We start from the raw sequence: 11483 nt of genomic DNA, 5'->3' as shown, positions 1-11483 counted from the left end.
ATTTCCTATAGTGCACATCTTTTCAATTAGGTATGCAAAACTATAATGTTGTGATGTCAATGCCATGTCCTTGCATCTTCAACTACATTCTTATTTTGGTACCCTGAACATCCATGTGCATTTGTAAATAAGTCCAAAATAAACCTCTAGGTTGAGTGACTTATCAACCATATAAAAGGCTTTCAGTTAATATAAACATAATTTTCTTCCCTGCCATTGTGTTGTTACCTTATATTATCGTATTCAGCTCATACACATTATACATTTTGTAGTATTATGTTGTGATGTTAATGCATCATCACTCCATGAACTTTTTGATACCCTTCATCCAAATACATTTGAAAATAAATCCAAATAGACTTGTACATTGCTTGTTATATTATCAATCCAAAAGGAAGCCATCTAGACTAACATAATATGCTTCACTCCCATTTTCTCTTTACATCTTTGTATTCTACTCATATACATTCTACTTCTATAGTGCAAAAATGGTAGAATATCTAACAATGGTAAAATATCAATACTAGACATGCAATTCATAAAAAGATGATGGCTAAAGAAAGTATTTATGAATTGAAACAAACAAAGATTGAAAGTGTCATATAAGAACCAAAAATATGCTTTAGGTGATGTAATAGTAACCAAAAATGTTACCACACACAATTGGCACAAGATAAATCTATTGACAATAGAAATACATTCTTAGATGCATTGGTTAGATTCAAACTACCAAAGGAAAAGTATTCTCATTGCCATCACGATATGATCATTTACCATTCGTATTAATTACTCTACTCGTAATTGATGTTGAGTTCGTATATTATTGCTCTACTTGTAATTGATGTTGATGCAAGGAAGCTAGGACATGAACTTATCAAATGATCCCACGTTTTGGTTATAAACAAGCTTATACAGCATGGCAGTCTTTACTTAAATCGAAAGTACTTTAAGAGAGTTAAAATGAATGTAAGGATTTGTACAAATTTATTTATAAGGCTTGTCGAGCTTCAATACAAGGTCTTCAAAGACTTTGTAAGATAAATTTTTACATATACACTATATACGGTTTCTAATGAATTTATGTTTGAGTATTCCAGGTCGTGTTATACTCTAAATGTGTCTTTGTTTACATATACAAGAACATCTAAGTAATTTTGCTCTCTTATTACACTAGGATGGTTTTCAGACATCAAGAATAACTCAAAAGAATTGTGACGTCATCGAGATAAAGGTTCTCAATTATGAAAAGAAGTCCATAATTGGAATAATACTAGTCTTGTTTATTCTATTTAGTTGCAAAAAAATTACAAGAAACTTGATCAAACTCGTTCTTGTTTTTATAAAACCCTTGATAGATGAATTGGAAAGTTTGTTCATACAAGGAATTGATATCAATTTCGATTAGTCAATGTCTCTAATTTTTTGACGTGATAGGCATTTTTATCAATCTTCAAAGCACGAGCTATATTATAATGGTGAGTAGTGACCATCTAACTGAATGTAAGATTAGAGCTTTAAAAGATAGTGGCTAAGCTTTTTGTCACTCTTTTTTTCAAACCTTAAAAGCACGTGCTATGCTTATGATGGTGAGTCATGACCATTTGAATATAAGATTGGAGCTTTTAAAGATAATGGTCAAAGCTTATTTGTCAGAGAGATAAACCTATAGCTACTTCGAAATGTGAAGGATCGAGTCGATATCTTTATGGCCAAAATAAGTTTCAATTTAGATATGCTTTAGTTAAAAAGTCTACAAAAGATAGGTTGAAAGAATTGCTTCTTATAGAGCAAGCAAGCAGTCAAACTCAACGTGAAGACATTCTTAAAGAGGCAGGCCTTTTAGGTAGATCATGTATACAGAGATTATGTAATCTTTATGAGTTTGACTTATCTATCAATCTAATGTGCGATTATATGTACATATTAGCATTGAATATGTTTTTAAAGTAAATGAGCTTTTCAATGAGAGATATCGATAATAGAGCGAAGTTTAAAATTAATGAAACAACTCACAGAATAACCCTCGTCACACCTTATTCCATATGATATGGTCAATGGCCAAGATTTCCTCTGAAGTATTTTAAGAATTACAAGACATAGAAAACTCAAAAGTTTGTACAATGGTATCTTCCTTATGTCATGTGAAATCCAAGGTATTTCCAAGAAATTTTATGATTTAGATCTCTTGGTTATAGATATTGCTCAAGCCTTTTATAACTATACTCAAAATAATGTCTAGTCTCAAAAAGGCTTAAACTCTCTGAGAGTATTGCTTGCTTTTTGGAAAATAAGATTAGAAGAGTTTTTTTAGCTCCATTAGAGCATGTTGTAGGTTTCAAAGAATTTCTTAATAACATTCTGTGACATGGCAACCAGGATGGATACTGGTGCTACACATATGAGTGTATGTCTCAATATTTGTTAACATCAAAACAAACAATAATGACAATGAGATTTTAGACACAAACTATTATCAAAAGAGATTATTCACACATAGCCGCCACACACTGACATAGACACACACGTAGCCAAGGATTGCAAATCGACCTTGGGTATTTTTACATATTCAAGAAAATGCTAATAGTTGTTTCCTCATCAAAGGATGTTGAAATAGTTTCATGGAATTATTTCAGTCCCAGATTGATATTTAGTGGATAAATATGGATGTTATGATTGTTCTCAATGGCATTCATTAGGATTAATACACGTATGATCTATTGAAAAAGCGAAATATTTATGGAGTTTAGCTACTATGCATGCAAAAGACTACCCTTGTCAAAGAGTTATTGACCACAAGGGTATTGTAATAGTAAGAAAAAAGTTAAACATCAAATACACAATAAGTGAGAAAAGAATATATTTGTAGATCAATATTTTCACTTCGGGATTGAGAGAGTAATAGAATACAAGAAATTTTTGTTTAAAGGTGAGGTGTATTAGATTGAAGATAAGATTATCATAAAGTCTAATGAGGACACAATATTAGTCTGTAATATGAGACATTGAAAAGCGTATATAGCATCATTTTTTTTTCTCAACATAATGGTTACATGCAACTATTCTTTGGATCATAATACTATAGGCAACGCATTGTGGTTGAAAGAAAATGTCAAAGATATGCGTTCCTGCAATGCATTGTGGTTGAAAGAAAATGTCAAAGATTAGATGTTGATGAAACCACTGGCATAAGTATTCTACACAGTGCATATTTGTCATATACATAGAAGCCAATTAGTTCTTTATTGCATAAGTTTATTCTCTAAGCACGGAGGTGGTATCATTGAATATGAGACAATAGCTTTAGAATTGAGAACACAATCTAGTCTAGTTTTATTGGATGTATTCCTCCTTGTTAGAGGAGAATGATATTATTTTATTGAAGTCTCATCTTGATGCATTATGCTCACCAAATGATCTCAAGTATGCAATTATAAAAGATGTGGATCACACACTAAAGCAAGTTAAAGTAACATGTTCCATAATTGCAGGCCCCTTCTCCAAATGCATAAGATACATGCCATAAATTTAGCCCCTTCTCCCATAAATTTAGCCGTCCTTCTCCCATAAATTTAACCCCTCCTTTACATCTAAATGTAAAAACATACATGCCATAAATTCACCCCTTCTCCCATAAATTCAATCCTTCTCCCATAAATTTAGTCCCTCCCTTACATCCAAATGCAAAAATTTATTGGAGAATGGTGCCATAAATTTAGTCACCATTCTCCAATGAAAATACACATGCCATAAATTCTCACATGAGTGCCATAAATTTAGTCACCATTCTCCAATGAGTGCCATAAATTTAGTCACCATTCTCCAATGAAAATTCAGCCATAAATTTATGGCCATAAATTTAGTCACCATTCTCCAATGAAAACACACATGCCATAAATTCAGTCACCACCTTTTTCTCTGAGTACATAACATACATGCTTAAAAATCAGTCTCTTCTTTCTCTAAATGCGTAACATACATGTCATAAATTCATCCACCACCTCTCTTAATCCATAAATTTAGTCCCATCTTTCTAAATTCAGTCATAAATTTATGGCACTCATTGGAGAATGGTGACTAAATTCAGCCATAAATTCTCACATGAGTGCCATAAATTTAGTCATCATTCTCCAATGAAAACACACATGCTATAAATTCAGCCACCACCTTTTTCTCTAAGTACATAACATATATGCTTAAAAATCAGTCTCTTCTTTCTCTAAATGTGTAACATACATGTCATAAATTCATCCACCACCTCTCTTCATCCATAAATTTAGTCCCATCTTTCTATCATCTCTCCCTGTTTTCATCCAAACGCAATAAATCCAGCCCCTTCTCCCATAAATTCAATTCCTTCCCTTACATCATAATGAAAAAACATACATGCCATAATTTCAATCACTTTTTTTCTCCAAGTGCATAACATATTTGCCATAAATTCAATAATCTTGGTTCTCTAGGTGCATAACATATGTGTCATAAATTCAATACTTCTTTCTCAAAATGCATAATGTAAATTCGGCATGAAGAAAGGACATACTTTTATTATAACCAACCATGGAATCCCCTTGAGTCTAAGGAAACTTGGATCTTTACTTATCATTTTCTTGAATAGCGTCGACATGTACAACATAAATATAAAAGAGTATAGTTATTATAAGCATCAAATAAAAACACATAAAAGAGCAATAGATATAAAAATAAATTAAATACCAATACATACTTAGCCTTTTTTCAATTTCTAGAATGAAATTAGCTTTATGTCAAACATGAATAATCCTAAGATTGCCACATGAATAATCATAAGTTTCATCTATAAATTCATCCACTACCTCTCTTTATCCATAAATTCGATCCCATCTTTCTGTTATCTCCCTCTCTTTTCATCCAAATGCATAAGATACATGCCATAAATCTAGCCTCTTCTCCCATAAATTCAATCCCCTTACATCATAATGCAAAAACATACATGCCATAATTTCATTGACTTTTTTTCTCCAAGTGCATAACATATGTGTCATAAATTCAATCCTTCTTTCTCGCAATGCATAACATAAATTCGGCATGAAGAAAGAACATACTTTTATTATAACTAACCATGGAATCCATGAGTCCAAGGAAACTTGGATCTTATCATTTTCTTGAATAGCGTCACCGTGTACAACATAAACATAAAAGAGTACAGTTATTGTAAGCATCAAATAAAAACACACAAAAGAGCAATAGATATAAAAAGAAATCAAATACCAATACATATTCGATTATTTTTTCAATTTCTTGAATGAAATTAGCGTTATGTCAAACATGAATAATCCTAAGATTGCCACATGATAGGCACTATCTTGGCTTTGCCTTCAATTACCATGTTCTGAGTCTTGATAACTTTCCACATCTCGTTAACACATACACAAAACCACCAATCATCATTTGTTATCTTCCATCAATATCTTCCATCTCTTTTTCTCAACATAAACCAGGTTTAGCCATGTTACTTTAACTTGCTTTAGTGTGTGATCCATATCTCTTGTAACTACATACTTGAGATCATTTGGTGAGCATAATGCATGAAGATGAGACTTCAATAAATTAATATCATTCTCCTTTAGCGAAGGAGGAATACATCCAACACAACTAGGCTAGATTAAGCATGTTCTCAATCCTAAATCTATTGTCTCATATTCAATGATACGACCTCCATGCTTAGGGAAATAAACTTGTACAATAAATAACTAATTGGCCTTATACAATTCCATGTGTATTGCAAATATGCATTGTGTAGAATACTCATGTCAGTGGTGCCATCAATATCTAATCTTTGATGTTCTCTTTCAACCACAATGCGTTGCCTATAGTAGTGTGCTCCAAAGAATAGTTGCATGTCACCATTATGCTCAAAGGAAAAAAATGATGCTATACATGCTTTTCAATATTTCACTTTACAAACTAATGTTGCGTCCTCATCAAACTTTATGATAACCTTATTTTTAGTCTAAAACACCTCACCTTTAAAAAAAATATATTGTATTTTGTTACTTTCTTAATCCTAAAGTGAAGATATTGGCCTACAAATATCTTCTTTCCTCACTTGTTGCATATTTGACTTTTAACTTTTAACTTCTTTCTTGCTATTACAATACTCTTGTGATCAATGACTCTTTGGCAAGGATAGTCTTTTACATGCATAGTAGCTTAACTCCATAAGTGTTTCGTTTTTTCAATGGATGACATGTATATTAATCCTAATGAATATCATTAAGGACAGTCATAACATCCACATTTGTACTAAGTATCTATTTAGGACTAAAAAAACTCCATGAAACTGTTTCAACATTCTTTAATGAGGCAACAACCTATCAGCATCTTCTTGAATATGCAAAAAGACTCATGTGAACAATCTCCTTCAAAGATAGTTTGCATATGAAATCTCATTATCCTTATTGTTTGTTTTGATGCTAGCATATGTTGAGGCCATACGCTCATATATGTAGCACCAGAATCCATCGTGGCTACCATGTCGCAGAATATCATCAAGAAATTCTCTAAAACCTATAATATGCTCTAATGGAGTTGAGTTTGTTCCAATCAACTTTTCTTATCTTACTCTCTAAGAATCAAAGCAATACTCTCACAACGTTTATGTCTTCTTGAGACCAACTGTAATTTTGAGTATATGTTATAAAAAGCTTGAGACCAATCGTTATTTCGAGTGTAATTATAAAAGCCTTGAGACCAAGTGTTAGTTCGAGTATAGTTATATAAGGCTTGAGCAATATTTATGATCAAGAGATCTAAATCATAGAATTTCTTGGGAATATCTTGGACTTCAAACAAGGCATAAGGAAAACACCATTGTATAAACTTTTTACTTTCCTCTATCTTGTAACTCCCAAAATATTTACTAGGGAACCTTGGCCATCGACCATATTGTATGAAATACGATGTGACCAGTGTTATTCTATGAGTTAGCTCATCAATTTTAAACTTCACTCTATTATCGACATCTCTCATTAAAGAGCTCATATACTTTGAAAACATATTTAAAGCTAATATGTGCATACAATTGTACACCCAATCGAGGGATAAGTCAAATCCCAAAAAATGATATAATCTCCATAGACATGATCTACCTGAAAGACCTCTCTCTTTGAGAATGTCTTCACGTCGAGTTTGAGTGCTTGCTCGCTTTATAAGAAGCAACTCTCTCAACATATCTTTTGTAGACTTTTTCACTGAAGCATATCTAAATTAGAACCTATTTTGGCCATAAAGATATCGACTCGATCCTTCATATTCCAACGTAGCTACAGGTTTATCTCTATGATAAAAAGCTTGGCTACCATAAAGTTATAATCTTGCATTGAGTTAGATGGTCATGAGTCACCATCATAAGCATAGCACATGCTTTGAAGGTTTGGTAAAAAAGTACTACCACATTCAAAAATTAAAGACACTGAATAATTGAAATCGATATCAATTCCTTGTATGAACAAACTTTCAATTCATCTATTAAGGGTTTCATAAAAACATAAAAGAGCTTACTTAATTTTTTTGCTACTAAATGGAATAAATAAACTATTATTGCTCCAATTATAGACTTCTTTTTACAATTGAGAACCTTTATCTCGATGATGCCACAATTCTTTTGGGTTGTTCTTGATGTCTGAAACCATCCCAGTGCAATACGAGAATAAAATTACGTGGATTCCCCTATATATATAATCAAAGACATATTTAGAGTACAACACGATGTGGATTACTCGAACATAAATTCATTAGAGACCATATATAGTGTACATGTAAAAATTTACCTTATAGAGTCTTTGGAGACCTTGTATCGAAGCTTGACAATCCTTGCAAACAAATTTGTACATTTCCTCACATTCGTTCCAACCCTTCGAAAGTGCTTCCAATTTAAGTGCAGACCACCATGCTATAAGCTTGTTTGTAATACTCCTTCTCACATACTAAAGTCAACTCAAACTCCGATTTTGGATCCCAGAAATCTTTAATGCTTTTATATTTATGGCCATCCCAAAACTCATCAATTCTAATATTGTCATTGGAATTGTTTGGTACCAACCATTTGTCTTTATTTTGCTACATTTCTAATAATTCATGACATAAAGATCTACTTTTCGTAAGTAGTTTCAATTGTTCACCAATCGAAATATAGTCAAACATATTCTATATCCTTGGATTCACAACAATACCAGGCCTTGTCAAGATAGTACTAAATCGCTCCTAACATGTGAGAACACTTATTCCATTTAGTCTTGCATCCCATGTTTATGGCAGTTAGACTAATAGTTTACTCTTAGTGAGTTCTTCGTTCACCAAAGTATCATTGTCAATAGAATTTCACTCATTTACATTTATCAAAACTGATGCATATATGTTTCCAATGGAGTCTTGTTGCAAATGCACATAATACATTCTCCGACTCATATCTTGATAGCTAAGAGGTGAATGCCTACACTTGTAATTGCATCTACATCTCCGTAGGCTATCCATATGAAATAAGACACATGAAATAAGAATTTAAATATGATGCATGTCTATCCAAGGCTTTGATAAGTGTTTCTGGGCTTGTTCATTTAACCTTGGAGTATCTATTTATTAGGGGCCAATTATGAGGAGCATCTTTCTTATCCAGATCATGCCGATTGGCATCCCACCAGAAGTGACATGATACTCCACCAAATGTGGGATGCATTCGAAAGAAAGACAAATACTCAACAAGATACTTTTCTCTAAGAAGTTTTGGTCTATGCTATGTAGGTTGGCTCCAATTTGTTACTTACATCCAGAGTGATTTACGCTTGGTTAATGTGCATGGAAATCCCAAACAGATCCCATCCTTCTCTTAACTAGATGTCTAGGTGATAATCCTTGAGGGAAGGGTTTTCAAGCGGTGGAAAAAAATTTAGGTATTACTGGATGGTGGGATTTAGACTCTTGGATTAGGACATAGTGTTGAGAGGCATGGCAAGGAATATGGGTTAGCATGGATCTCAAGGAAGGTACAGAGGATGTTATTAGAGTTAGGGAGGATGTGAGAAGATAAGAAAAGAGAGTGGTTAGATAGGGTAGATTAGATTAAAAGTAGATCACATTTTCTTTGGGCAAATCTTTATCGCTTTTGGAAGGCATTGTCAGATTCAATGTTGGATTTGACATGGAATTATATCCCCGAGATGCTGATGGTGATTATTGCAGTAGGGGTAGGAGTCCAACTACTACACAAAGAGGAGGACTTCCCATCAAGCATTCATATAGAAGTATTGCATCAAGTTTTAGCCGTATGAGGTTTGCATGCACTAAGAGACAAAACACCTTTTTCTCATCCTCATCCAATTTCTGGCATAGACCACGGAGGGTCTTTGTGCTCACTAGCCTGGTCCAGATACTGCATGTAGCATCTTGAGTTGCTAAAATATGAAAACCCATCTCCTTTCAAGTTAATGTAACTTTTTCATGTGTTACCTAAAGTTCAAGGCATAAAGACATATTTGAAGCTCTTTTAGTGTAGAACACGACCATGCTAATTTAACTAATTTCTACTCATGGCATATTGTTAAATTCATCTCATACTTAAGAATTTGATAGGTATTCTTACTAAAGGGAGTTGGCACCCTAGGACTGTGCCATACTTAGCCTTCTCCAACTCTCTACCTTGATATGAAGTTATGAATTGAAAGATGTATTCTAATATAACAAGTGTTGGTAAGAAGGATTGTAGCTTCTCAAAATAGTTCCCTAGGCCCTTGGACTACAAGAAGTTACATGCACCAGCTAACATGTTGAACATTGATACTCGTGGCCATATGACTTGTATTGTTAGCTCCTTGTTGGCTTGGGTGGGCATCAAGCTTTTTTGGTTTTTCATCTTGCATAGTCAATGGCTCTATCTCCAATTATCTTAACTCTAGGGTCTCGGAGGATTACGGCATCTCTCCTTAGCATGTTGCATTAATTTCCTCATCACCATCAGTATCTAAAATCTACAACCATGGTTGTTTTGGGGTTAATATTTTGGTTTGGTGAATTGAGATCTTGGCCTTCTTCAGGAGTGATTGGGAGGGTTGTTGATAGTGAGGTTTGGGCCATTTGGCATGGTGTCGCTTTGCCGATGTGATTTAGGTCTTTTTCCCATCTTATGGAGCTATCTTTGGCCTAGCATTTCACACATGAATTAAATCCCATTTTGATAGTACCATGTGCCAATAGTGCCATGTGCCAACAGTGCATGTTTCTTTTGTGAGTGGCTGATGAATTTTATTCTTTCTGAGGGTGCCGTGTGCATGGAATAAAGCAAGTATCTCTTAGATATTTTATTTTTACAATTTATTCATGGTTCTCAAAACATGAGGGCGCCTTATGAATGACTAGTGAGGTGGTAATTCCTCCTTATGCTTAATTTGCTAGGGAGTTCATAGGGCAGCTAGGACTCGGTCATCACCTCTGAGCCATAGGTTGAAATTAATTGAACCTACGTATATGTGTGTGAAAATGTACATATGCCAGCGAGTACTCATGATACAATATAATGCTAGCTTGGAAAGATATGGGGCCTTAAATCTTCATTATTGTCAAAGATGGCTTGTAGTGTTGATGTAGTGACACTTTAGTCAGCTTCCATTGATTATTGCGGTGAATTGAAGTCCATCTAGTGTTTCTAGCAGGACAACTCCAATCGAATTCATCTTTTTGGATGGACAAGTCATCGAGGAAGACTTGTAGAAATTTGTTAAGAAAGGCCTTGAAGGCAATGTACATGAACCTTTGAAAAGTGGGTGGGACATTGCATAAGCCAAATGGCATGACAATTTTGATTCAAAGATTGTCTTTGTTTGTCTCTTTATTACGTTCTTGTCTCACAATTTATCCATATGTTTGTTGCAAAAGGTATAGAGGAGGAGGAGATAGAGGTGGATGATATTTAGAGCCATAAGATTATTTCGACATTTGTTTCTTCTCTGGTATAGGAGAGAGAGAGAGAGAGAGAGATCTTGAGGCACAATTTGTACTTGGTTGTACCTATTGAACCCATCCAAGAAATTACATACTTCTAAACCCGCTACGTGTTCCAAGATTGTCTTTATCTGATAGAGAATAGTGATCTCTTATTGTTACCATATTAACATTTTTGAGATTCACACATATTCTTAGCTTCTTGTTTTTCTTCAAGACAATCACTATTGGTGAGACCCTTGATGTGCTTGATCTCATAAATGAATCTGGTATCCAATAATTTTTCCAACTCTTCATAAACATGGGCGCCATACTTTGGATTTGTCCTATAAGGTCCACATACCTTAGGCTTCCACCCTTCCCTAATTGGTATGGCATGTCCTGCAACTTCAGGGGAGGTCCCTTTCATTTCTTTGTAGGACAAATCCTTGTATTCCATCATCAGTGCTATTAGTTCTTTTTCTTCCTCTTGACTGAGCTGTTGTGGCTAATGTACACAAGTTTTCTTCTTC

The sequence above is a fragment of the Dipteris shenzhenensis genome, chromosome 14 (genome assembly GCF_047967505.1).
Source record: "Dipteris shenzhenensis isolate YYH24624 ecotype China chromosome 14, Dip_SZ_1.0, whole genome shotgun sequence".
Classification (NCBI taxonomy): domain Eukaryota; kingdom Viridiplantae; phylum Streptophyta; class Polypodiopsida; order Gleicheniales; family Dipteridaceae; genus Dipteris; species Dipteris shenzhenensis.
This window is presented reverse-complemented; position numbering follows the sequence as displayed.